Genomic DNA, 27667 nt, shown 5'->3' with positions numbered 1-27667 from the left:
AAACAAAAACCTCTGGCTTAAAACAACTAGTTTGTTTTGCTCACAGTGTTGTGGGTCAGGAATATGCAAAGGGCTCACCTGGGTGATTTGTCTCTGGTCCATGGCAGGTAGTGTATCTGTAGCTGGAGGATTTGCTTTCCAGAGGACCCCTTCACTTACATGCCTGGTTCTGGGGCTGGTGTGGCTTACAGTTGATCCTGGCTCTGTTAGACCTCAGCTGGGTCCATCTCTAGAGCATTTGCCCATGGTGTCTCCATTTGGCTTGGGCTTCTCATGCCATGGAGGCTGGATTTGCAAAGGAAATATCCCAAGATCAAGTGCTCCAAGAGCCTAGGCAGAGGCTGTACGTCTTCTTAGCACCTAGCCTCAGAAGTTCCAGGACATCATTTCTACCACAATCTATTGGTCAAACAGGTCATTGATTTCAGCTCAGATTCAAGGGAAATGAACTGGACTTCACTTGTCCATGAGAGGAGTAGCCATCTTTAATCTACCTATTTTCCTGCAGCTTGGACTCACAGACCAGGAAGGGACCCTGGAGATCTTCTTACCAAGCCAGCACCTCTCCCACCATACAGACAGGAAAACAAAGGGCTAGAAAGATGCGGGAGTCGCTCAAGTTCATGTAGGGAAGCAGTAATAGAATCAAGATTTGATCACAAAACTCCTTCCATGCAGTTGTACCTTCCTAGGTCATGGTCTTTTAGCATCATCGTTGCCACTGTAGCAGTCCAAATATTGACTTGGCAACACTGTATCCAGCACTGTGAATGTAACAGAGGATACAAGAACAACAGCCCTGCCTTGTTTTATAAGCTAGTTCAGAAGGCAAGGTGGACTTCGGCAGGGCTGCAGCGTGACCTTCACGCTGCAGCGTGACCTTCACGCTGCAGCGTGACCTTCACGTGAACAGGTCACTTTGTATCTCTGCACAAGAATATCCATCAGGGCTGATATGAGCACCAGAGGGAAGGGAGGGGATGTGGGAGAGAACCAACACTCATTGATCACCTACTGTGTGCCGTTTCACTTATGTTCATGGCAGTTCAATGCTTATAACCACCCCCCTAGATGGGTAGTATTGTATCCATTTTACAAAAGAGAAAAACTAGTACTATAAGAGCAACCATCCTCACAGTGACTGCGTGCCAGACATGATTCTAAGTGATTTGCTTATTTTAACCAATTTAATTCTCACAGTCATCCTATGAGCTAGGTTTTATGATTATCTCCACTTTACACATGAGAAAAAATGACACTGTCTGGTTGGGAACGGGAGTATGGGGAAGAGCACAAAGGAGTGTGGGAAAAAAGGACTGTGCTAGGAGCCTTCATAGAAATTTAGGACTGAAAGAGGTACAGAGATTTATACACTTGCTGGACCCTATAGAGTGGTGGTGTCTTTTAGGAGGTGTGTCTAATGTCAGTTTCCAGCCCTGCCTCTGAATTCCAGACCAATCCCACTCTACCCCACCCCCTGCAAGTCACCCAACCACGTTCCCACTTCCTCTTCTCCCTCTTTTTTTTTTTTTTTTTTTCCTCCACTTTGACCTAGAAAGCCATCTGGCCTCCCAGGTATTAGGAAGGACCAGAAGACCCCTGATTGCCCTTGAAATGCTGAGAGGCAACAAAAAAAATGCTGCCTTTTAAAAAGCCAAGATGAGTAAAGTTACAAATTTTCATTTAGTATAGGTCAGGCCCCTCTTTGGCACCACTCAGGGAAGCAAAGACTGACATCTGGTTCAGTTAGGGAGAGGGAGGCTGCTTCTTTCCATTCCTCATGTTTTCCCGTTTCAGTGACTCAACTGGACTGTAATGAAAGGAAACAAAACTCAAGAAGAGCGGGGAGCACAAGTGATGGGAATCAGAAGAGTGAGAAATCACTTTGAAACACAGCCCAGGCCCTGCTGACTGGGAAGCCCACCCCAGTGTGCCTAGCTTCCTGCCCTTCTGTACGGGCAGAGCAGGGCTGAGCCTTGGTGGGGTCTGGGCCCTGCCAAGTGGGTCTTCCTCCCCAGAAATGGACTCTCCATCCCTGCAGGTCAGCGACAAGGGGGTGTGATGGATTCATGGTACAAGCAGGATAGGTTTTGCCAGGGTCCAAAATAGGAGGAATGACGCTTGTCACATTTTTCTTATTAAACATCTTCATAAACATGCAGTCAAGAGGCAAAGCATCTTTATGCAGACTCTTTCAGAGATACTTGGTCTGGGAAGCAGGATTTAAAGGTTGAAGCATTTTTTTTGCGGTACGCGGGCCTCTCACTGTTGTGGCCTCTCCCGCTGCGGAGCACAAGCTCTGGACGCGCAGGCCCAGCGGCCATGGCTCACGGGCCCAGACACTCTGCGGCAATGTGGGATCTTCCCGGACCGGGGCATGAACCTGCATCCCCTGCATCGGCAGACGGACTCTCAACCACTGCGCCACCAGGGAAGCCCTGAAGCATCTTTTATATGGTATCCTCATCAAAGTGCCTTCTGCTCAAACAGGTCCATAGACAGATAATTTTCTTTTCTTTTTTTTGTTTGACAAATCATTTTATTATTGTTTGTCTCAACAGTATACACTGCCCAGAAAGTACCATATGCGTATATGGTGTGGTGCGTGTAAAGAACCTCTTCTTTAATGGCTTCAAGGAGACACTTGCCTTTTTTTAAATCAGTTTTATTAGTTATCTGTTTTATACATATTAGTGTATACATGTCAATCCCACTCTCCCAATTCATCCCACCACCACCGTCTCCCACCGCTTTCCCCCCTTTGTGTCCATACGTTTGTTCTCTACATCTGTGTCTCTATTTCTCCCTTGCAAACTGGTTCATCTGTAACATTTTTCTAGATTCCACATATATTTATTAATATATGATATTTGTTTTTCTCTTTCTGACTTACTTCACTCTGTATGACAGTCTCTAGGTCCATCCACATCTCTACAAATGACCCAATTTTGTTCCTTTTTATGGCTGAGTAATATTCTGTTGTATATATATACCACATCTTCTTTATCCAGACAGAGAATTTTCTGTATGCACCTTTATCAGTAATACTAGTACCGATGGCATTAATTAATAAAGAAATCATTGCTATCAAATATGTCAATGATAGTCTCACTGATGGAGATGCATCTAGAGAGTGTTTGAGTGCTGATTATAGACCAGGCCCTGGGATAAGTGCTTAAAATGCGTCATCACAGTGCATCCTCATAGCTGCCTGATGAGCTGGGCATGATTACTACTCCTGTCTTGTCCGTGGAAAAAGGGATTCGGAAAGCATGAGAAATTTGACCAGAGCATAAATTCAAACCCAGGTCTATCTAAATCCAGAGCTACTCTATTACCTCATCAAATGCAATTTCCAGAGGCTGAGGACAGCTCCTCAAGGATAAAGCAAATGTCCCCATGTCAGGGAGCATACAAGGAGGGGACACTTCCTTCTCCCCACGCTCCATCAATGTCCAGGGTTCCTTCTTCCTCGTATGTATCCAGGAGATCTGGAGGAAGAAAAAGGGAGTGAGTATTGGAAAAAGGGAGAGGCAGTGAAGGAAGTTTCCAAAGAAGGAAATTGGAGCCATGCCTCTTGACTCAGTGCCTGTACACAAGGCGCAGACTTTGGGAGGTGAAAAGGAAGGGTGTTCTCTTTCAGTTGGGAGCTGTGCCTTTGCACCTTTTCTTTGTGAACTTCAAATAAAGCCCTCCTCCCTTCTGCGTATGGGGATGAGGGGGATGCAGTTTGGGGTTTCCAAGATTATAATGTGTGGCATTCTCTTAAAGCCTGTGCACCCTTTTATGACATTAAACATTATTCCTCCCATGACATTTGAAGCTGTCTCTATTTTTTCCCCCTCATTTTATTTATTTGGGACCCAGATTTGCTGGGTCTGATGGTATTTCTGGTAAGCTAGTTTTATTGCGTGGAAGTCATTATCTGTTAAAGTCAAGGAACAGCCCCCGCCCTTCCAAAGTGATGGGTTTTACCCTTTGCTTCCCAGAAGGATGGTGTGGAGGAAAAGAGCCCCAAATTGGAGGCAGGGGATAGAAGCTTCAGTCCTGGTTCTGCCACCTGTTGGCTGCAAGCTGGAATAAATCCCTTCAGGAAGGCGGTGGCCACCTGTGTGGACCGCATGCCGGACCCAGAGAGGAAGCTTGGGACCAGCCTGGGGAGGGCCCGAGGAATTGCTAAGGGCCCTGAAATCTCATGACATATGTTCCCAGAGGGCAGTGATTCTAGCATTGAAAAGATCTGAGGGCAGGGACAGGCAGCATGGGGTGGAGGCCAGGGCTTAACTCATTGGCTGGTGGGGAAAACAAACACAGAGAGAGGGATGGTTGGGGGGGGGGGCATCTCCATCCCTTTGCTTCCCTTTTGTAAGCATCTCTGGAGTCATCATTGACATTTTAATTGTGTTTCATGCACCTGCATCAAACACCTTTTCACCTTAGGAAGGTACCACGAGAGAGAATGTATTTCCTCCTACCATCACCTCTGCCTTCAGGAGGTCACAGTTTCTGGCATCAGAGAAACCTGGGCCCAAAACTTGCTCTGTCACTCACTAGCCGTGTGACCTTGGGACAGATTACTTAAGGCCTCTGAGTCTTGGGTTCCTGTTGAGTAAAATGGGATAATAATACCTGGCAAAGCTGCTATTAAGGCTCACTGAGATAATGTATACACAGTGGGCCAGCACCTGGCTCTGAGTAGGCATGAAGCATCATCACTGTTATTATTATTATCTGATGTCTCACGTAGGGATGATGAGGGTGGTGGTGGCAGTGATGACGAGAGCTCAAATTGTCTGAGTGCTCGCTATGTCCAGAGCCCCTGACATGGTCTCCTTCTTGTCCCTTTCCTTATAGGTGGGAAAACTGAGGCAGGGAGAACATAAATAACTCAGGTTCACACAGCTCTTAAATTCTAGAGCAGAGGATTTCAGCCACGCATCCTGATGCCAGAACTCTCATCCTTAACCGAGGCAGATTCTTCATAAACATCATTTGTAGTGGTTGCCTGATTTCTGTGGACAGGAATATTCCATCATTTATTTTTGTCTTATTGTTGGACATTTTGAGTGTTCCAACTTTATTATAAACAATGTGCCCTGAGCATCTTTGGGCAGAAGGCTCCTTCTGTGTTTTATTTTTTTCTAGAAGTCTGTAAGGACGGTTTCAAATTGCATTCTTGCTCCATGATTTTGGTGAAGGTATGGGATGGATTAAAATAAAAAGGAGGAGCTGTCTCTGGTTTTCTAACCTTTTCCTGTTTTGGGTGCTGTATCCAACTCAAGGGTGTTTGGTTTGGTTTTGTTCTGTATCCAACTCAAGGGTGTTGGGCCAAATGGGCCCTTGACGAAGGGAGTGATAGAATAAAAGTAATAGGTTAGGAAGTAGAGCCTGGTGAACTGTGCAAAAATGCATGTGGAAGAGAGTCCCAAAGCAGAGGAATGGTGCAGACAAGAGTAAATGAGGCAGCAGGGCTGTCATCTCGTTGAGGACATGAGGGGGCTCAGAGGCAGTGACTGCAAAGTTCTTAGTGGCCATGCTGAGTGCTTGTGAGGAAGGATTCCATAGCTGTTGGAATGCTGATAATTAGACAGCTTTTTCTTAGCTCTGAAATGGAAACCTTTAATAATTGTGTTTGTCTTAATTATAGTAATAGAATTTTGGCATTTATAAGGTATTTTACCCCATCCAGTTTTCAATCTTCTTTTTATTTTTTTTTAGTTTTCTTTTAAGTAACTCATGCTCATTGTAAAATCAAATAAAACCAATTCAAACACTGATGAAATGTATAAAGAAAAAAAAAAAAAAAACAAGGTCCTCTTTATCACTTACTTTAGAGATAACTGTGCCACACTTTGGGCTATATATATATCTTCCTATACATTTTCCCCCATGCATATGCAAAAATAAATAAGAATTTATACGTGTAAGTTTTTAAATGGAAGCGTAAAAAGTATACAGTCGTGTCCTTTTGGGGTAACTTTATATGTCAGAACTGCATGTATTTACATATGCTTTTCAAAGAGCATTTCCCTTTCTTCTTTTTAAACTGGCTCCCTAACTTGATCTTAACCATATGTAAACCCTTTTCCTTATGTCAAAAATTAATATGAGCAGGCTTCCCTGGTGGCGCAGTGGTTGAGAGTCTGCCTGCCGATGCAGGGGACACAGGTTCGTGCCCCGGTCCGGGAAGATCCCACATGCCGCGGAGCAGCTGGGCCCGTGAGCCATGGCCGCTGAGCCTGCGCATCCGGAGCCTGTGCTCCACAACGGGAGAGGCCACAGCAGTGAGAGGCCTGCGTACCACAGTAAAAAAAAAAAAAAAAAAAAAGAGCAAACTGAGGCCAGAAAACATAAGATCAATGCTTGTCTTGAACCCAGGTGTCCTGAATTCCAATCTAGGACCCTCTCTCTTCCACACATGTAGTATCCTTGTTTTATCATCATTCTTTTATCTTGTATCATGGGTCTTGGGATAAGTGGATGAGAAATGATGTCATCATCATTATTGTTGTTAATTTGAAAAGTTATCTTTGTTTTCCTGTATTCTGCAGCTTCTTCCTGAACCCTGCCTTCATAAGTCTTCCCCCACCAGCCCAGATACTCTTGGAGACCATAAAAGTTGTCCGGGGATGGCAAACTGTTTGGAGCACAGGAAAAAGAATAACTGGACTCCTGCCACCAGCCACGATCTTGAAACCTTTTAGTCTTGAGGGAGCAAACAGTGAGAATGTTTCATAAAACAATCATTAGCCTTTCTACTCACTGAGAAAATAGCACCCGGATAGAGTTATATATGTTTCTTGGGAAGTGGGCTAGTTAATCAGAATTCCAGTCCAGAGGAAGGAGCAGACTTGGCTGTGATACAGACTTGGGTTCAAATCACATCCCTCTCACTGGGAAGTTGGGTGACTTTGGGCAAATTTCCGAATGTATCTGAGCCTTTGTTATCTTGTCTGTCCATAAACTAGGAATGGCCCTTGTGCCTTATAATGTTGTTGACTGAGCCCAGTTTGGATAGCTGGGTACCAGCCAGACACAGTTATGTAACCTCACTTGCCAGGGCCAGTACCAATTGGATAGAGAGGAGCTTGGTGAGCTAGGGACCTGGGATCCTCTTCTGGCTTCCACTGAGTGAAGAATTTTTTTTCAACATCGTTGAAAGGAAAGGTGATTTCAGGAGCCCACTGTCCTGGGGATGGTATAGACCTAGGTTGTACCATGATCCTCTGTCTCAATGTGGCTCTACTTACTGTGCGTTCTTAGCTAAACCCCTTATGCTTTCTACAAACTCAGAGACTTTAACTTGATTCTCTCTGGGGCTCTTTCCTTCCCTGCAACGGTCTGTAAATCAAAGCTGTGCTTGCGTCCCTAGAGGAAACAACCCAAAGATCAGCCTATGCAACAGCCACTGGGACTTGTACCCTTCCCCACCCTCCCTTGGAGAGTTGTTCTTTCGTACACAGTAAACCTTAGGGAGAAGATGGGGTCCTCCACAGGGTGGAATTTCAGGCAGGAGTGTTGTAACCAACCTCCATGATTCTGTTGTTGCCTCGTTTAGATAATGAGGCATCTCAATAAAAAACTTATTTGTTTCAGTTATTAAATTACTGTATGCACATATTAAGAATGTTTAGAATACAGAGGGAGGAAAATGAAGAAAAATATCACCCATAGTTATACCACCTCCAATAATCACCATTAACATTTCAATATTGCCTTTTAGTAGCTTTTCTACGTGATAGAAATTTTAGCATAATAGAAATTTTTGCATAACAGAAAATTTTGCATAATATAATTTAGCAATTTTATTGTGAAATATAATAGACGTGGAAAAATGGGTAGAACATTACGTGCCGTTTCATCAGTAGTAATTAAGTAATACCCATCTACCCATCACCCAGGTCAAGAATTAGAATATCGCCTGCATTCCACAAGCCCTCCCCTAACACACCCACTGTTTCTCTGTTTCCCGTTTTAGCTCCTCTTCCCCTCTAGACCTTCATGCTAATCAGGCCCTTTATATTTTCTTTATAGTTTTCACACCTATGTATACATAGAACAATTTATTTTATTCTTTTGATTGTTGGTGGTGGATGACCTAGCATTCAACACATCTCATTAAGCTAGGTAAAACTGATATTCTTCTTTGGTTGAGGCCAGAATTGGCTATCAGCTGGTTCACAGTTTTATTCAAACTTTAGCTGCATTTACAATGTAACCTCCAAGTACCTACTATATGTAGGACACTCCGTTAGGCTGCAAAGTTACAGCAATGAACTGTGTCTTGGCAGCAAAAAGCTCACAATCTGTTTACCTGGCTAAAAATTGATGCTCTGGTCCTACCATCATGAATCACACGTGGATGCTTCCTTACGGCCCAAACACGCAATAAACGTCCTCCTAATGGTTCCCTCTGCTGTAGACTCTGGCCTAGGCTGTTGCTTCCTGTCCTTTGAATCTTTGGCACCCATATGAACATATTAGTTTTCTTTTTTCCAGCTGGCCCAAAACCTTGCAGGCTTTTCCTAGGGCATACTTTAAAATGTTACATCCTGGGTTCATCCTGGGTGAGAGGAAAAGATTTTAGGCAGGGGATGGGGTTAGAGAGAGAAAAAGAACAAATGTCTCTTAAGCTGCTTGTAAGTGTAACTTTAGATCTTGGAATCCTCACAGCACCCCAGCCAAATGCTAGCACCATCCCCATGCTAAGAGTGTGGAAGCCAGCTCAGGAAAAGAGGTGGTGTACCCAGTGTCCCTCAGATGGGAATGGGCGGCATTGGGATCAGAACCTGAATCTGAGGGGCTCTGGTAACCTTGATGGAAAAGTTGAGAGCGCTGGTGGGCAGATGGTCTTCCTGGAGCACGGATCCGTGTTGCCGTAGTTGATGACATTGGACAACGAAATGTCAGTGTGCTCACCTGCACAGCTCTGCACTACAACGTGGGATGAGGGGATAGTTCAGTGGGATGGGAATGGTGTGTGCTTAGCCCAGAGTCTGGGTGATATTTAGTACTCAGTAAACAGTAGCTAGAGGACAGAGTCAGACAGACCACTGGGGAGCTTGTGAAATTAAAGTCTTGAAGGATGCTGCCGTGGGACTGGATGCTTAGTGCCCTGCTGTGGGTGGCAGGGATGTGAGAGCATCAGAGCTGACGCTTAGTTCTCAGCGCTTGTAAATTCCCATCGGCCCACCTCCATTCCCGAAACGTTGGATTAGGGAACCTCAGGGTCCAACATATATGACATCTGTCTCCATTCTGGGGTGGATATTTTTCCTCCTTTCTCTTTTTGCTCTCTGCGACACACAAAAAAAATAAAATATGCAAACTGCCCAAAATTACACTCAACATACGCTGAATAAATATATACCCACAGAAGCATATGTTCAATGGCTGCTACCCCCTGCGTTTCAAAGCCAGCTAGCTTATAAAATCATTCTTCACGCAGAGTCCGGGTGATCAATGAGGAGGTGCAGTGCGAGGACACAGCCTTTAGCCGCAAATTGAGTTTTTAGTTACAAAGGATGGGGAAGGGAAAACAGCCAGTGAAACCCAGCAAGTACTGAAAAGTCCGCATTTCCAGCCTGTCCTATCAAGGACCTGGCTGTGGCCCTGGGATGTCTTGCTCTTGACGAGGCATAGGGGTGGATAAGAGGGGATTCGTTGGAGTCAAGCCGTGTGGGTTTAAATCCTGACTCTGCCACTTACCGTGTAGTATTGGGACAGGTTGCCTTAAACCTCTTTGTTTTAGTCTCCCAGTATCGAAAAAGGGGTTATGTAATAGTACCTACCTTTCATGGTCATTGTATGAAGAAGTACAACCAAAGGGTTAAGGAAACAGAACCTGGTGCTAGATTTTCTGTCTCTGCCACCCACTTACTGGCGATGTGACCTTGGACAAGTTAACGAACCTCACTGTGCCTCATTTTCCCTATCTAAGTGTGCATGATAATAGTTTCCACCACCGAGGAAGAGATGAGTTAATGCATGTTCACGGCTTAAAATGGGACCTGGCTCCATACTAAGTGCTCAGATCATGTCCAAGGCCATTTTCCTCAAGTGCCCCCTTGTACACAGGTCTGAAGCAGGCATACCTTGTCAAAATGCCCTTTTGCTCTGTGCCACTCACAGAGGAAAGAGGACAGGAGGCTTCTGAAAACTAAAAGAAATGCAAGCATCTATAGTGTAGACCTGGCAAAAGCCATCTCTCTTCTCCAAGCCTGTTTCCCATTTGTGAGAGGTGAAAATACTAGTACATCCTTTTCTGAGTAGTGGTGGAGACTGTATAAGATACTATACCCTAGCAGTGTGTCTGGCATGTGGGGAGAGCATCATCAATGCCCATTTCCCTCCCTGTGCCCTGAAACCACAAAGTGCCTAAACCCAGGTGTCAGTGATTACAGCCCCGACCTTAACAAGAGGGGCTTCTTCACAGGTCGGGTGGGGGGGGGGCGTCTCGCTGTCAGCCCAGCAGGCGCAGCATTGGGATGGTACAGACCTGAGCTCAGTGTATGAGCCTACGCTCCACCCCACACCCGCTCACCGTGTGACCTTGGCAAGTCCTCGGACATCTCACACCTCAGGGTCCTCTCCTTCCAACTGGCATCTGAGTCTCTATCTTGCAGTCCCATGAAGTTAACACAATATAATGAATGGAAAAGTACTTTAGAAACCTTAACGCACATGTGAAAGGCAGCATAGCGAGACTTGATATCTCAGCTCTGCCACTTACTTACCCTGTGGCCTTGGGACAAGTGACAAAAGTTGTCTGTGCCTCAGTTTCCTTCTCTGAAAAATAAGGAGAGTCGTGTACCTGCACCATCAGGCTGGGGTTAAGAGTAAGAATTAGTATTCATAACACATTGAGAAGAGTGCCTGGCACACGGTAAGCCCTATTAAGTGTTAGCTATTATTATTATTAATGAGCTATACAAAGGCTATTTATTATCATCACTAGACAGTTACTGCATAGACATTCGTCAGGACTCCTGGCAGATTTTCTTGGGAGAGTGTTCCCTGGACCCCCTTCTGTGAGTTCTCGGTACTTCTCTGTACCATATAGAAAACCACAAGGACTGTAAGAATGTGTGCACTTATTTCTCTCCCCATGCCCCCCACCCCGCCCTTTGGAATAGATGCTCCTTGAGAGCTGGGGCTAAGGTTTTGTAGATGTGATGGCCTGGAGGACAGCAGGCTTTGAATAAGCATTTGCTGGACTGAACACCCAGTCCACGTAGGGCCCTGGGGGGCTCCAGAGTTGCAGAAGTCTTGATGACTCCCGCCAGAAGGATGCCCAGGCTGTAGGAGTGAGCTGCAAGCTATGTTCTCAAGCCGCTCCCTCTAGAATAACCTTCTCCATGGTTCCCCAGCTCAGGTGCCACTGACTATCAGAACCTATCACCTGACCTCCCTGGGAATCCCTGTCAGCCGCTTGCAGAGAACCATAGGATGTCCAAGCTGGAAGGGCCCTTGGAGACCAGCAGCCAGCTTTCTCACTGCATAGATGGGAGGACTGAGGGCCAGAGAAGGCAAGTGCCCAAAGCAGGGACCGTAACCTGTGTCTTCTAACTCCCTGGGCTCCTCTGATGGGAAAGGCAGGCGACCATAAATTCATACAGCCAGCCTTGATCAGCACGTTGTGAGCAAACCCAGCCATGCATTCCGCCACTCCCGGCATTCCGCGTTTCATTGCGCTTTGCTCTATCGCGCTTCGCAGATGCTGCAGTTTTTATGAACTGAAGTGTCGTGGCCCCGCTGCAATTGTCAGGTGATGGTTAGCATGTTTTAGCAATGAAGTATTTTCAAATTGAAGTATGTACATTGTTTTTTAGACATAATGCCATGGCACACTTAATAGACTACGGTATAGTGTAAACATAACTTTTATATGCGCTGGAAAACCAAAAAGTTCATCTAGCTCATGTTAGCGGGATATTCACTTTACTGCATTGTTCTGGAACCGAAGCCGCAATGTCTCTGGGGTCTGCTTGTATTGCTATTTCAGAACTGTTCTTTTTTTTTTAATTTTATTGAAGTGTAGCTGATTTACAATTTGTTAATTTCTGCTGTACAGCAAAGTGACTCAGTTATACATCTATATATATTCCTTTTCATATTGTTTTCCATTCTGGTTTATCACAGGATATTGAATATAGTTCCCTGTATTTCAGTACTATTCTTGAGCAAAAACCGAGCATAAGCCTCTCAGGGTTTACCCACTTCCTCTGTGGGTCTGGATGCTTCTTTGTGTCTCCATAGGACAGGGGTGGTGTGGTGAGTGGAGAGAGCGTGGGGTTAGAGTCAGACACACCTGTGTTTGCACCCCAGCTCTACTCCTGGAAAGCTGAGTGACCTGGGAAAAGCACTTGTGGTCCTAAAACCTGTTTCCTCTTCTGCAGAATTAGGCTAATGATAGCAGGCTCATAGGGTTGTCGGCTTCAGCAAAGTAGACTAGTGAAGACACCTCGTGTAGTGCCTGGCCTGCAGTAGGTGCTCAGAGCCTTTGAATTTCCTTTCTCGTGTCTTCAGTTGGAGTGTGTTGAACCTGCACAGATGGCTGGCATGTGGGGAGAATGGCCTGTTGGCATTTCACTGGAACTCAAGCCAAAATGAAACAACATAGCCAGACATTTTATTACATTCCAAAAATATTTACCAAGCATTGAATATTGAGTGGGCATAGTCATAATACCTAAACTTTTGTAACAATGGACATTTTACCCTGTACCAGGCACTATGTAACGGACATTAAATGTCTAACTTTTTATTTCCCCCACAGGCATTCTACTGAGTAGATATAATTAGGCTCATTTCACACTGAGAATATTGAGACTCCAAGTGTTAATGAAGTGACTAATATTACACAGCTAGTTAAATGGCAACACCAGGTGGGGTTCCTGCCTGACCCCAAAGTGCACACGGGGTGTCTTCCTCCCCTGTGCTGGGCACTGGGGCGGTGCTGACAGGCGGAAGCTGTGTGTGTTACATTCTCTGCCCTGAAATAGCACGTAGGCTCAGAGGGAGACAGTCTGTGAACCAGAAACCATCCCACCTGGCAGAACAAAGTTTGTACTAGAAGAATAATTAATGTGGGAGAGAAGGAAAAATGATTCTTGCTGACTCCAGGCATCAAAAGGAAGTCAGAACTTCTACACAGGGACTTCTCATGGCACCAGGTGTTCCTAGCAACACCCAGAAGGCCGTTATTTATTATCAGGTCCATTGTAAAATGGGGAAACCAAGATCAGAAAGGTGTGGTGACTTGCCCGAAGTCACACAGCTAGGAAGTAGCAGCGTCTGGATTAGACTTCCTTTCTTTCTGTCTCCTCGGCATCCTTCTGCTTCTTGAGCTCATGAAGGGATCCACAGAGGGGGGCTGTGTGAGCTGTAACTTAGAGGATACATACGGTTCTTTAGAAAGAGGAGGGCAGGCCCGGATGAGGGCAGAGCATGGACAGAGGTACTGAGGTCGGACCCTGCCTACAACAGGCAGTGTTGGGCATTGGCCCAGGTGGTTTCCAGATGCGGGTGGAAGGACAGATGAGGCAGGGTGGTGCTTTGGGCAGCGTGCCTGGGAGCTTTCCTCGGGACTGAGGCAGGCCGGCTCTGCCTTCTCCACTCGGGTCCGAGGCCCTCTGGTGGTGCCGGCAGCTGCAGACAGACACTACACAGGACTATTATTGATCCCTGGAATCCCTTTTTGCATGCCAGCACCCTCCCTCCGTGTCAGCTTTGCAGCCCAGCACAGATTGAGCGGCAGCTGAATTGACATGAGTTGAATAAAACTCCCAGTAATTATGGGCTCTTGACCGGCCCGGTTGTCCAAATCAATGTCAGCAGTAATAGACAGGCCCTGTTGACAGATTGAGGCTGAGCGGGAGGAGGCGGGGGACGGGGAGCTTTCCCCACTCACTCCCATTCCTGGCGGTGCTCCAGAGGCCTCCTGGGATAAGGAGCAGCAGGCTCACGCAGTCACTAATCAACGGGGCGGTTCTTACTAAAGGACTCAGCGCATGGGATTCTCACTAACCTCGCCAGCAAAATGGGTGTATCTCAGAGGCGCCTCTGAGTTTTGCTGTGGGGATTTGTAGAAATAGCACATGGGAAATATGCAGCCCATGGGAGGTGCTCGATAAATAGCCATTTCATTTCCTTCCTTGCTTCCTTCCCTTCCTCTTCCCAGGCTTCTGTATCTGATCTGTGCACCCAAGACTATCCTGCCAGCATCCTCTCTGAGTCCCCTGGTTAACTCATCATAGGGACCTTCCCATAAGGTGCTCAGAATCCTTGTGTAGCCCAAGCCAGTCTGAACCGCTTGTGACATCACAGGCAGGCCACCTCCATGTGGATCAGGGGAAAGAGCACCTCATTGACAATTTAGGGAATCTTCAGTGGTTGGCACAGCCTGCCTCTCCCTTGCTGTGTGACCTTAGGCAAGTCACTTGGCCTCTCTGGGCTTTAGTTTCCTCATCTGAAGAGTGAATAGGATGATATTGGTCCTACCTTAGCGTTGATGGGAAAAGCAAAAGCTGCCTGTGGTGGTGTTCTCCCTCCTCTCCACATGTAATGGGTCTCCTTCCATTGCTTTCAGAATGTATTTCCTATCTGGGGGAAAGTAATGCGCTATCCACAACAGGAGTTACCGCTTTTTGGGCACCTGCCATTGTGGCAGGTCTGGGGCAGGTACCTGATCTAGTTTGGTTCTCTCACAAGCCCAGAGAGGTAGGAGTGACTCTCTCCAGTGGAGAGGTGTGGAAACCAAGGCTCAGGGAATCCAGGGCACACAGCAAGGAAGTGGTTTGGCCGGATTTCACTCGCAGCTGTGGGGATGCTTTGTAGCTGCCAGCGTGCTCAGCCTTTCATTCACGCCTAAGCTCACAGTTGCCGTTGTCTCATTTAATCTTGACCGTGATCTTATGGGGCAGTGCTACTGTTAGGAAGCAGCGCTCTTCCCAGGAGGTGGTACTATCATTCCACTTCCATTGGCAATGAGAGAGAAAGCAAATGCTTACGGAGCCCTTGGAGGAGGACAAAGCTTTGCCCATGGTTAGGCAGGTTTGGAGGCATCCTTGTGATTTCTTAAAGTGCGCTCCCTCAGTCAAAGGAAATTCTCCATTTTCTTCTGAAATACTTTAGACCTAGTTCTCCCCTTTTCAAGATCCATAGTTGCTTTGGTACAAACCCAAGCAGCTCAGAGCTAAAAGGCTTCTCCAACTTCCTATTGCCCAATTCCTTCATTTTACAGCAGAGGAAACAGACTCAGAGGGTGGGATGCGCTTGCCTGAAGCCATCCAGAGAGTCAGAGACCGACGCCAGGCAGAACTGGAACTCAGCGCTCTGGAGAGCCTTTCCCATGCATCTATAGAGGGCTGGCTAGGATCTCGCTTCTTATCTCCAGCATCCCATCTGCCTCCCGCTTCCACTTTGAGGACAGGCTCAGAGAAGCCTCGCGATGAGCTCAAGGTGACAGCCAGTACGAGGCTGGGTCTAAGCTGGAGCTCTTTCCATTACCCCATGCTGCCTGTCAGGCCCCAGGTTGTAGAGGAGAGTAGAGGTACCACATTCCTGTCTCCCAGGGCCCAGGGAGGGGCAGGACTCATCCTCCAGCACCACTGGGAAACCCCCCAGGCTTATTCACTACATGAGTCAATCCGGCCCCAGGAAAAGTTATTCTGTTTTGGAAAAAAAAAAAAAGTTATTCTGTTTTGCAAGTTGGTTGTTTTTCCTTCTGCTTAGAACAGCTGGTCCACCTTCTAGACTTGGGGGGTGGGGTGGCAGAACAGCTCATTACAAATTTTGTGCTGGGAGCAATTTGCATTCCATAATTAATGAACATTAAAATGCATAATTACAAACAGAAACAAATGGCTTGGTGCTGATGAAAAGTCAGGCTGGGAAGGAGCCAGAGGCACAGGGGATGGAGGAGGAGGCTGGAGAGAGCCTGGCAGGGCCAGCCTGTGCTGGAAACAGCTGGGAATCCCCCAGTTGCCTCCCCTCCACCTGCTAAGATCCTTAAGGCTTTAAGCCTTAGGGACCCAGGCCCAGGGTCTTCCTGTGGGTTCTCTTCTGAGATGGGGCAGAATGGGGGCTGCGGAGCCCAGCTGACCTGAATTAGACCCCAAGCTCTCTCACCTACTTACTATAAAGCCTCAGGCAAAGGAGCAACACTCCAGGGATTGGGGTTATTCTCAGCTGGACCTGCCCCCTTTCTCCTACCCACTCCTTGTCCCCCAGAGCCCACCTCCCAAGGCTCCTTGTGTGAGCTCTAAGAAAGTACTTGGAGATAGCTGAATTCACTTACTTCAGTAATCTCTTCAAAGTAGCAAGTGAAATCACTTATTCCTCTGCCAACAACCCTCCAGTGCCTTCCAGTTATACTTGAATAAACTTGAGATGCCTTCTCATGACAGAAGCCCGGGGTCAGTAACTTTTTTGTATAAAGGACCACATAGTAAAGATTTTAGGCTTTGCAAGTCACACGTGGTCCTTTTGTGCGTGTGTGTCTCATATTCTTCTTTAAAAATCAAACAAAACAAACAAACAAAACAACTTTAAAAATGTAAAGAAACATTTTTAGCTCTGGGGCTGTGCAAAAATAGGCTGTGGGGGGGGAGTGGAGTTCTTTTCTCTGTTCCACTAAAAACAACTAAAAACTCTGGAGGTTATATATAAAACAAACTGTGAGAAGTAGAGAGAAGAGAAGGCGGCAGACCAGTTAGGGATTTTGAGACACGAGGAAGGACATGGTGGTCATTCCCTGGGTTTTCTTTTTGCCTCATAGGTCCCAAACTTGGAGCTCAAGGAGACAGCAACTCAGAAAGGCTGATAGATAAAGACACAAACAAGCGAACAAAAAGAAAAAAAAAAAGCCTGCTTTCTTAAGGCAAAGTATCAGGAAAAGGGCAGCTGACCAAGATAGAAAATTTTAGGTGCTAACCATTCTATTCAGGCCAAACATCACAGAAAATTATAATAATACTAACAAGGATAACAACATGCCTCCTCCCCCACCCATGCTAATAAAGGCCAAGGAGGGAACTAGATGCCATCCTTGGCAGGCTGTACTGAGACCATCTGCCAACCCAGTTCCCTCTCCCTGCTGGGGTGGTGTCAGACAAGGTCAAGTAAGGAGCCAGGACTTTAATCCCCACTGAGAGGTAATGAGCAACCCTCCTCCCCCCATCCAAGGTCCATCCAGTGTCAGTGGAGACTAAATAAAGAGCCTGGACTTCACCCCAACCTTCAGTAATAGGGTACTCTTCCCCTCCCTGCTGAGGTATTGCCAGAGGAGGCCTAGTAGAAAGTCAGGACCATTGACCATTGATCAGTAGTGATGAAACCAACCCCCACCCCGTCCAGATGGTGTCAGTGGGGAACAGTAACTCAGCACACCTAACCATTCCCATCCAGGAAACTATCAGTGGAGTCCTAATAGGGAGTCAGCTTCCCACCCACCCCCCCCCCAGCAGTAATGAGGACCCTTCCCTCTTGGGTATCAGTGGAGGCCAAGTGGGGAAACTGGGATCCTGCCTCCGCCTGAGAATAACAAGGTGTGTCTCCCCTTTCACCTGCTGGAGCAGTGTCAGAAAAAGCCAAATTTAAAAATATATATTTAAGATTCAGAATTTTAAAAATAATATAACATAATGTCCCAAATATCTAGGTTTCCTTTGGGAATCACTTGTCATACCAAGAACCAGGGAGATCTCAAACAGAATGAAAAGAGACAACCAGTAAATGCCGCTACCAAGATAATAGAGATATTAGAATTATCTGACAAATATGTTGCAATAGCCATCATAAAAATGCTTAAGCAAGCAATTATACGCACAAATGGAAAAAAAAAATCTCAGCAAAGAAGTAAAAGATATAAAGGAGAAGCAACTGGAAATTATGTAACTGAAAAATACAATAATTGATTTACAAAATGCAGTGGATTGACTCACCAGCAGAATGGAGAGGACAAGGAAATAATCAATGAACTGAAAGATAGAACAGTAGAAATTACCCACTCTGAACATCAAGAGAAAATAGATTGGAAAAGAAAATGAACACAGTCTCATGGGCCTGTGGGACTGTGAAAAAAGATCTAACATCTGTGTCATTGGGGGCCCAGAAGAAGAGAAGAAAGAGAGCAGGACTAAAAAAGTACTCAAAGAAATTATGGCTACAAACTTCTAATTTAGCAAAATGACTCATTCTACAGATTCAAAAAGCTGAGCAAACTCAAGGATAAACACAAAGAAATCCACACCAACACATCATAGTCAAATTTCTGAAAATATCTTTAGCTTTCCAAAAGAAACAATCTTATTAACAAGGAGAGAGAAATGACATCTATAGGGGAAACACAGTTTGAATGATGGTGGAATTCTCATAAGAAATCATGGAGGCCAGAAGGAAGCGGCACAACATTTTTCAAGTGCTAAATGAAAAAGAGCTGTCAATGCAGAATCCTATGTCCAATAAAATATCCTTTAGAAATGAAGGAGAAATGAAGACATTCTCAGATGAAGGAAAACTAAGAAAATGTTGTCACCTGCAGACTTAGTCTAAATAAATGGCTAATGAAAGTTACCAAACAAAAAGGAAGTCATAAAAGAAGGGATCTTGGAACACTGGGAAGGAAGAAAACACAGTTAGCAAAACTATAGGTAAATGCATTAGACCTTCCTTCTCCTCTTGAGTTATCTTCATTGTGTTTGATGGTTAAAGCCAAAATGATAGCAGTGTCTGATGTGATTCTGAATACAGTCCACCCAATATCCCCAGGTTTCATATCCACGGATTACACCAACCTCTGATGTAAATTTCCCAGCTGGTTGAATTTGTGGATGGGAAACCTGCAGTTGTGGAGGGCTGAGTGTATTTATTGCACCAGGCCATATGAGGGACTTGAGCATCGGTGGAGGTTGGTATCTGTGTGGACTCCTGGAACCAATCTGCTATGGATACCAAGGGACAACTGTATATTTAGAGGAATATTTAAGAAAATTATGTTATAAATGGGAGAGGATAAAGGGACATAAAGAGAAGTAAGCTTTCTTTTTTAAAAAAATTTATTTTTATTTTTGGCTGTGTTGGGTCTTCGTTGCTGCATGCAAGCTTTCTCTAGTTGCGGTGAGCAGGGGCTATTCTTTGTTGCCGTGCACGGGTTTCTCATTGCGGTGGCTTCTCGTTGCGGAGCATGGGCTCTAGGTGCGTGGGCTTCAGCAGTTGTGGCATGCAGGCTCAGTAGTTGTGGCTCACGGGCTCTAGAGTGCAGGCTCGGTAGTTGTGGCACATGGGCTCAGTTGCTCTGCGGCATGTGGGATCTTCCCAGACCAGGGCTCGAACCCATGTCCCCTTCATTGGCAGGCAGATTCTTAACCACTGCGCCACCAGGGAAGTCCCAAGAGAAGTAAGCTTTCTACACATCACTTAAACTGGTAAAATAATGGCACCAGTACACTATGGTAAGCTATGCATACTAGAACGACCACTAAAAACTTTACAAAGAGATGTACCCCAAAATATTATGGATAAATTAAAAAGAATTTCTAAAAAATGTTCAAGCAGCCCACAGGAAGGTAAGGCAAGGAAAGCAGAGAAATGAAAAGCAGAGATGAGAAAACAGAAAGTAAACCAGTGGACTTAAGTTCTAAGCTATCAATAATCACATTAAATGTAAGTGATCTAAATACACAAATTAAAGACAGAAATTGGCAGAGTGGGTTAAAAATCATGACCCAAATATATGCTCTCTACAAGACATTCACTTCACATATAATGATTTAGGCAGGTTGAAAGTAAACAGATCAGAGAAGACATATACATAGCAAACAAAAGCTGGAGCAGCTGTATTAATATCATATAAAGTAGGCCTTAGAGCAAAGAAGGTTATCAGAGAAGGACACTGTATAATAATGAAAGGGCTGCCCACCAGGAAGACATAGAAATCATAGATATTTATGCATCAGACAACAGAGCTGCAAAATGTATGAAGCAAAAACTAATTGAACTGAAAGGAAAAGTAGACTAATCCACAGTTATAGTTGGATCCTTCCACACCCCTCCCCCCACAACTGATACAACACTTAGACAGGAAGTTAGCAATGGTATAGATTAGGTTAGTAACACCTCCAACCAAAAGGATCTAGTTAACATTTATAGAACACTCTGCACAGCAACAACAGAATGCTCATTCTTTTTAAGTACCTATGGGACATGTGCTGAGATGGACCATATTCTGGGCCTTGGTAAAAGGCTCAACACATTTAAAGAATTTAAATCATACAGAGTGTGTTCTCCAGCCACCACAGAATCAAACTAGAAAGCAATAACAGATAACAGAAAAATCTCTAAATACTTGGAAACTACACAACACATTTCTAAATAATGCATGGGTTGAGAGGAAGTCTCAAGGGCGATTAAAAATACATTGAACTGAATGAAATAAAAATACAGTATATCAAAATTTATGGGACACAGCTCACACAGTGATTCATCTTTTCCTTAAAGTAAAAGTCTTTATATTTAATGAGGAGGAAATTTATAGCCATAAATGCATACATTAGATAAGAAGTTTCAAATTAATAATCTAAGTTCCCCACCTCGAGAACCTACAAAAAGGAGAACAAAAGAAGCTCAAAGCAAACAGAAGAAAGGAAATCAATGCAATTGAAAACAGAAAAATAGATAAAGTCAATGAAACCAAAAAAAAAAAGAAGATTCTTTGAAAATGTCAAGAAAATTGAAAAAAGATAAACAAAACAGCAAGACTTTTAAAGAAAAGAAGAGGAAAGACACAAGTTACCAATATCAGGAATGAGACGGATAATATCACTACAGACCCTGCAGATGTCAAAAGGATTAATAAAGGAATGTTACAAATAGCTATACACACATATATTTGACAACCTAGATGAAATGGATCAATTCCTTGAAAAATGCAAAATATCACATCACCCAATATGAAATAGATATTTGAAAAGCCCTATAACTACTAAGAAAATTGAAATTGTAACTTAAAAACTCCCCCAAAAGAAATCTCTAAGCTTGAGTAGTTTCACTGGAGATGTAAACCTCAGTGTAAGTCTCACGCGTCATACAAAAATTAACTTGAAGTGTATCACAGAATTAACTGTAAAACATAAAGCTATAACACTTCTAGAACACACACATACACACACACGAGAAAATATTTGAGATTTGAGCTTGGCAAAGAGTTCTTAGATTCCAAGATATAGATTTTATGATACATAAAAGAAAAAATAACTTGGATTTCATCAAAATTAGAAACATTTGCTCTGTGAAAGCTCAGTTGAAAAAGATGAGAAGACAAATTACAGAGTGGGAGAGAAAATATTTGCAAACTGCATATTTGACAAAAGTCTAGTGTCTAGACTATATAAGGAACTTCCAAACCTTAACAATTAAAAACAAACAATCCAATTAGAAAATGAAAAAAAGACACTGAGAGACATCTCACTGAAAACGATATAAAGGTGGAAAATAAACACAAAAGATGTTCAGCATCGTTAACGATTAGAGACATACAAATTAAAACCACAGTGGATGGGCTTCTCTGATGGCACAGTGGTTAAGAATCCGCCTGCCAATGCAGGGGACACCGGTTCGAGCCCTGGTCCGGGAAGATCCCACATGCCGCAGAGCAACTAAGCCCGTACGCCACACCTGCGCTCTAGAGCCTGCACTGTAGAGCCTGCGTGCCACAACTACTGAAGCCCGCGCGCCTAGAGCCTGTGCGCCGCAACAAGAGAAACTGCCGCGGTGAGAGGTCTGCACACCTCAACGAAGAGTAGCCCCCACTTGACGCAACTAAAGAAAGCCCACGCACAGCAACGAAGACCCACCACAGCCAAAAATAAATGAATGAATGAGTGAAAAAACACAGTGGAGGTATTATTACACACCTGTCAGGATGTGTAAATAAAATGAAAAATATTGACGACATCAAATGCTGATGAGGATGTGGAGAAACTGGATCGCTCATGTTTTGCTGGTGGGGATTTAAAATAGTACAACCGCCCTGAAAAAGTTTGGCAGCTTCCTAAAAATATTAAACATGTAACGACCGTACAACCCAGAAATTATACTCCATGGCTTTTTTTCCCCCAGAGACATGAAAATGTATGTCCACACAAAAACTTGCACACTAACGTTTGTAGCAACATTATTCATAATAGCCAAGAACTGGAAACAACCCACATGTCCTTCATCAGGCAAACAGTTAAACTATAGTCCATCCATAGCATGGCATAATATTCTGCAATATAAAAGGAGCTAAATATTGATACATGAAGACACCTGGATGAATATGAGAATTATGCTAAGTGAAAAAAACCCTAAAAGGTCACAAACTATATGGTTTTATTTATGTAACATTCTTGAAATGACAACATTATAGAAATGGAGAGCATATTAGTGGTTGCCAAGTATTAAGGAAGGGAGTCAAGTGAGCAGTGGGTATGGCTTTAAAAAGGCAAGAGGAGGAATCTATGTAGTGATGGAAATGTTTTGTATCTTGATTATCAATGTATATATCCTGGTTGTCATATTTTGATATAGTTTTGCAAGATATTGAGGAAAACTGGTAACACTCTGGATCTCTCTGTATTGTATTATTTCCTACAGTTGCATGTGAATCTATTATAAGCATCTCAAAATTGTAATATATATATAACTAAAAAAAAAAAATAAGCACAGGCCTCTAACTGGATTTGGCCTACAGACCATAGTGTGCCAACTTCTGGCTTAAGTGATTTGGTCACTTTCTACGTCTCACCCCTTGCCTTGTGCCAACATTGCTTCCCCCTGTCTCACAGAGCTTCAGCTGCATTGGCTTCCTCTGTTTCATGGACAGCCAACACTGTTCCTGCCTCAGGACTTTCATACGTGCTGTTCCTTCTTGGATAACTCTTCCCACTTATACTCACCTGGGAGATTCCACTTATTATTCAGGCTTAGTTCAAGTGTTCAATGTATGCCTCCTTTATCCCCGTTCACTTTTTATCATGTTGCACTTTTGTTGTACCTCTTTACTCTATGAAATAATCATTTTACTTCTTGTTAATTATTTGTCTTCTCCCTAGAATTTAAGCCCCATGAGAGCAGGGTCTTGCTTGTCTTCTTTACTCCTGCATGTCCAGCACCCAGCATCTTTGCTTAGCATTGAGTAGATGTTCAATATACATTTGTTAAATGGTCCAAAGAAGGACTCATATGGATGAGAAAGAAAAGATAAACGGATAGTGCCAGTTAGGTTTTATGGGAGGGAATGGGTTCATTCATTTATCATTTGTTCCACTTACCCATTCATTTATCCTTCATTTATTGAGTGCCTATTGTGTGCCAGGTTCTGAGCCAGATTCTTGGTTGTTTTTTTTTTGTTTTTTTTTTTTTTGCGGTACGCAGGCCTCTTACTTGTGGCCTCTCTCGTTGCGGAGCACAGGCTCCAGATGCGCAGGCTCAGCGGCCATGGCTCACGGGCCCAGCCGCTCCGCGGCATGTGGGATCTTCCCGGACCGGGGCACAAACCCGCGTCCCCCGCATCGGCAGGCGGACTCTCAACCACTGTGCCACCAGGGAAGCCCCAGAGCCAGATTCTTTAGGTTGTTTTCTCATAGGGTCACCAGAAATGCCTCCCAGAGAGGCATTCTTATTTCCGTCTTACAGATGAGAAGCCTGAGGCTGTCTTTGAGGTGAAGCACTTGCCTAGATGCTCAGTGTCAAAGGCCTGTGTGCAGTTCAAGACTAACATCAGTCCTACTGATCCCGTCTTCAAGGTGTTGCCTCCATTTAAGGAAGAAAAGCTGAGGCCCAATTAGGTTCAAGGTCACCGGGCGGGTGAGTGGTGTACCTGAGAAGAGTTCTGATCTTCCTCTCTCTAGTACACCAGAATCTCCGTTTTGCCCCAATGACATTCATCTCTTTCCTCTAAGAAGATATCCCCGACCCAAACCTGCCTACCCCAATATTCCCCAATCACATTTGCAGAATTTCCATTTTCCATTCAAGTTATACTGTGCCTCTTCGTGTTTGCTTTGTAACCAGTGCTCTGGCTGACAGATACATGTATTTCTCATTTCTCAAACTAGATCCTAAGCTTCTTAATCATACCCAGAACGGCAGCTACCATTTGCCAAACACTGTGCGAAGCACTTGTTACATTTATCTCACTGTATTAGTTATCTTTTGCTGTGTAACAGATTATCCCCAAATTGGGCATCTTAAAACAAAAAGCATTTAATATCTCACACCATTTTTTTTTTTTTGCGGTACGCGGGCCTCTCACTGTTGTGGTCTCTCCCGTTGCGGAGCACAGGCTCCGGACGCGCAGGCTCAGCGGCCATGGCTCATGGGCCCAGCCGCTCCGCGGCGCGTGGGATCATCCCGGACCGGGGCACGAACCCTTGTCCCCTGCATCAGCAGGCGGACTCTCAACCACTGCGCCACCAGGGAAGACCCTCACACCATTTTTAAGGATTAGAAATTTAGTAGTGGCTTAGCAAACTGGGTGGTTTAAGAAAATAGAAATGTATTTTCTCAAGGTTCTGGAGGCCAGAAATCTGAAATCAAGATTGTCAACAGGGTCTTCCTGCCTCCAAGGGCTCCAGGGGAGAAAGCATCCTTGTCTCTCCAGCTTCTGGTGGCTGCAGCACTTGGTGACTTGTGGCCACATCGCCCCAATCTGCGCTCTATCCCCACGTGGTCCTTTGCATGTGTGTAATCTCTCTGTGCCTCTTTTTTATAAGGACATTTGTGACAGCATTTAGAGCCACCTAGATAGATAATCCCCATTAATCTCCTCATCTCAAGAGCTTTAATATAATTACATCTGCAAAATAACGTTACCATAGAAGGTAACATTCACAGGTTCCGAGGGTTAAGATGGGGACGTATCTTTGGGAGCCATTATTAGCCCTGCCACACCACCTCATAGGTTTGCCATAAGGATTAACTACGTTAAATTAGATACAGTGTTTAGATTATGCCTGGAATATAGAACATATTGTTTTAAAGAATAAAAGTGGTAGGGAATCAGTGGGGGGTGGAAAGAACTGTGAGTAATACCCCGCCCCAGATATCTCCTGTTACCTGGTGAGAAGTTCAGCCCTTCCTTCCAGCACTCACCCCTACATCTCTGCAGACAGATGACCCAGCCCCAGGTACCAGCACACAGCTCCCAATGACCCCATGACTAGGTGCTTTTCTGTCTGACAGTGAATGTTCTGAGACAAGCAGGGGCCTCCTCTAAGCTTGTATTAATATGTACAGCACTTCACTCCCATAGAAAATTGATTTTTCTTTTTAAGCACAAAGTGTAGCCAGTTTTATAACCTTTCTGCAGCTTGACAAAGGCCATTTATAACCAACTCTCTCTGTCACCCTTCCTGGCGCCAGTCTCAAATGTCTTGAAGAACTCTCTCATGCATCTGTAATTATGAATTCTTCTTAGGCAAAATTTAATTTCTAAGAGAGATGACCTTTTTCGGTTATTGTGGTTTTTGTAAATTAATTTTGGGGTGTGTGTTTTGTTATTGATGTTGTTCAGGATGACGGCTTGGGGAGGGGACGAGGGAGCTGGTTGGGAGGAGAGGAAGGTTGGGAGGGCGTTTTAATCAGCGATGTCCAGTGATAGATGAGGAGGGCCGGGCTCTGGGTGTTAATCTTGGTGGACAGGAAATGTCAGCAGGGTGACTGAAATTAAAACCTAGTACCTCATTTTCTCTCCCAAACGCAGGAGAATTGGAACTTCTTCTCCGTCTGCTGGACTGGAGATGAGCTCAGCCTCATCAAATGATGGGAAACTAAATTAAATAACTAGGTGGTTCTACCGAGGGTATAAGAGCTTCCGTTTACGGAGCACTTAGCAGGTACACCCTTAGCTGGGCACACCAGAAGAGCATTCGACTGAGGTCACTCAAGGTTGGAATTGTTGAGCTTTTAAGGGACCAGAGGGCAACCCGTTTGGTTACCTGGAGGAAAGTTCACATGGCCTGGCAGAGGGTTTGATACCATCTGCAGAGGACCTTGGCTGTCACCTTTAGGAAGATTCGCTTTGTTATTGTTTAGAATTCATTTATTTATTTAAGCTGGGGAGTGATGCTACTTAGAAATGTCACTCTGGAGACCATTAGGAGGATGGTATACAGCAGGCCAGACTGCAGGCCAGCAGACTGTGTAGGAGACCTTTGTGAAGATGCAGGAGTCTCATTTAGGACTTCAGGTACCAGGATGGAGAAGAGGTGACACATTCAAGACAGGAAGGAAGAGAACTCACATTTGATGAGTACCAAATTTCATGCCAAATTCTGAAGTAAGTTATGCAGCCCCTGTGGTCCAGCTTAAGCTTGACAACAAATCCACAGATGCAGGTGCTAGGCTCGTTTAACAGATAAGGAAGTTGAAGCTCAGAGAGGGTGAGTAACTTGCCCCAGATCACACAGGGAGAAGGGGAAGATCTGGAACTTAAACTCATATTGGTAAAAGCTCTTTAAAATATATCTGGCCACCTCCCATGGTGACCCTATTGGACAATAATAATAAACACAATAACGATGATGATCCCAGCAGTATTAGTATTCATAGCAGCTCACTTTTGCTGTATGGTTGCCGTATGAGCCACAGAGTTCTAAGTACTTTGCACACACTATCTCCCTTCATTCTCATAATTTTACAAGATAGATATCGACAAAAGCTCCATTTTACAGGTGGGCACACTGAGGTTCAGAGAGGTAAAGGAATTTATCCAAGGCCACACAGCTATTAGGTGGTCAAATGAGACTTTGAACCTGTCTCTACAGTCCCGACACCTGCCCCTTTTCAGAAGGTGGGAGGAGAGGGCGTGATGAGACCCTCCACTTCTTCAGCTGTAACCACCCTGTTGCTGTCTCTCTGAGCAGTGCCCTGAGGAGCTGAGGCCCATGAAGGACGGCTCCGGCTGCTATGATCACTCCAAAGGCATCGACTGCTCCGATGGCTTCAACGGTGGCTGCGAGCAGCTGTGCCTGCAGCAAACACTGCCTTTGCCCTACGATGCCACCTCCAGCACCATCTTCATGTTCTGCGGGTGAGTCTCTGCTCCCAAGGCCCGGCCTCTCCCTTCACAGCAGTGGGAGGGATGCAGGAAAAAGATCAGGAACTACAGCCTGGCCCAGCTGGGACTGACCTTCAATGAAATGGCCTTTCTGCCTCTGCTTTTTCAGCCCAAGAGGAAAAAGGCAACAATATAACCTTTGGTTGGGGATTGAAAAGAAGAATGGAAGAAGAAAAATAAATAATTGATTAGTGGTTATGACAAATGGAATCCTTGCTCAGGCTACATCCTAGGGTCAGGATTTTTTTCTGCAAAAGTCTCTTGCCCCTTCTGCATCACCCTGTAGCCACGGTCAGTGTATTTTGGAGACAAAAGCAGGCACTGTGAAGGTGTCCCTGAGAAACCAGCAGGTGTGGTGCTTAAGAACATGGGCTTAGCCTGGGCTTTCAACTTTATTTCTGCAGGGATTAAGCAGTGCCAAGTTTAGAGGTTACCCCCTCTTTGTCCTAATGCCCCTATCAGTAATGATAATTAATTGGGGGAGCTGAGGTGGAAAAGAAATAATGCAGGCAAAGCTCAAAGTTCTCGCTCATGCTAAGAAATCAGCTGAGTTTTAAACTTAGTATG

This window comes from Delphinapterus leucas, chromosome 6, assembly GCF_059928025.1.
Source record: "Delphinapterus leucas isolate spDelLeu-1000000601 "Yukka" chromosome 6, BTC_Dleu_Yukka2, whole genome shotgun sequence".
In the NCBI taxonomy this organism is placed as follows: Eukaryota; Metazoa; Chordata; class Mammalia; order Artiodactyla; family Monodontidae; genus Delphinapterus; species Delphinapterus leucas.
This window is presented reverse-complemented; position numbering follows the sequence as displayed.